The 1,596-nt window shown below is 37.2% G+C and overlaps 1 non-coding gene across 1 annotated transcript; it reads right to left on the bottom strand.

Annotated features, from left to right (window-relative positions):
* Positions 1-850: 850 nt before the first annotated feature.
* LOC112713537 (small nucleolar RNA R71) lies at positions 851-958 on the bottom strand. The gene has a single exon (XR_003158508.1). It is a non-coding gene; the product is annotated as a small nucleolar RNA R71 (small nucleolar RNA).
* Between the last annotated feature and the right edge of the window lie 638 nt (positions 959-1,596).

Genomic DNA, 1,596 nt, shown 5'->3' with positions numbered 1-1,596 from the left:
CAAATTTTTTTAAAATGTTTTTCAAATCATATCTTCTCAATCACATCTTTTTAAAACCAATCATATCTTCTTAACCACATCTTTTTCAAAATAACTTTCAATCAAATCTTTTTTATTTCTAATTTCAAATTCTTTTTCAAAAATCACTTAATTTCTTTCCCACTTTTATTTTCGAAAATCAATTAGTGTTTTTCAAAATGTTTTCAAAATCTTTTACTTGATTTTCGAAAATTACTTCCCCTCTTCTCACCTCCTTCTATTTATGAACTAACACTATTCCTTAATGCAAAATTCGAACTCCATCTTCTTTGATAAGTTCGAATTTTCTACTTCTGCCTTCTACTTTCTTTTCCTCTGACACCTCAAGGAATCTCTATACTGTGACATAAAGGATTTCACATTTTCTTTTCTCTTTCATATGAGCAGGAGCAAAGAAGAAGAACCCATGGCAGCCGAAAATAACAACAATGCCAACAATGCAAGGAAGGTGCTGGGTGACTTTACTGCACCTACTCCCGACTTCTATGGGAGAAGCATCTCTATCCCTGCCATTGGAGCAAACAACTTTGAGCTTAAGCCTCAATTAGTTTCTCTAATGCAACAGAATTGCAAGTTCCATGGACTTCCACTGGAAGATCCTCATCAGTTTTTAGCTGAGTTCTTACAAATCTGTGACATTGTCAAGACTAATGGGGTTGACCCTGAGGTCTACAGACTTATGCTATTTCCTTTTGCTGTAATAGACAGAGCTAGAATATGGTTGGACTCACAACCTAAAGAAAGCCTGAACTCTTGGGAAAAGCTAGTCAATGCCTTCTTGGCAAAGTTCTTTCCACCTCAAAAATTGAGTAAGCTTAGAGTGGAAGTCCAAACCTTCAGACAGAAGGAAGGAGAATCCCTCTATGAAGCTTGGGAAAGATACAAACAATTAATCAGAAAGTGTCCCACTGATATGCTTTCTGAATGGAGCATCATTGGAATTTTCTATGATGGTCTCTCTGAACTATCCAAGATGTCTTTGGATAGCTCTGCTGGAGGATCTCTTCATTTGAAGAAGACGCCTACAGAAGCTCAAGAGCTGATTGAGATGGTTGCAAATAACCAATTCATGTACACTTCTGAAAGGAATTCTGTGAACAATGGGACCAATCAGAAGAAAGGAGTTCTTGAGATTGACACTTTGAATGCCATACTGGCTCAGAATAAAATATTGACTCAACAAGTCAATATGATTTCTCAAAGTCTGTCTGGAATGCAAAATGCACCAAGCAGTACTAAGGAAGCTTCATTTGAAGAAGAAGCTTATGATCCTGAGAACCCTTCAATAGAAGAGGTGAATTACATAGGAGAACCCTATGGAAACACCTATAATCCTACATGGAGAAATCATCCAAATCTCTCATGGAAGGATCAACAGAGACCTCAACAAGGTTTCAACAACAATAATGGTGGAAGAAACAGGTTTAGCAATAGCAAGCCTTTTCCATCATCTTCTCAGCAACAGACAGAGAGTTCTAAGCAGAATACCTCTGACTTAGCAACCATGGTCTCTGATCTAATCAAAACCACTCAAAGTTTCATGACTGAAACAAGGTC

Source organism: Arachis hypogaea, chromosome 9 (genome assembly GCF_003086295.3).
Source record: "Arachis hypogaea cultivar Tifrunner chromosome 9, arahy.Tifrunner.gnm2.J5K5, whole genome shotgun sequence".
NCBI classification, from domain to species: Eukaryota; Viridiplantae; Streptophyta; class Magnoliopsida; order Fabales; family Fabaceae; genus Arachis; species Arachis hypogaea.
Note: the sequence above shows the minus strand (reverse complement) of the source record. Positions and strands in the feature narration are given on the sequence as shown.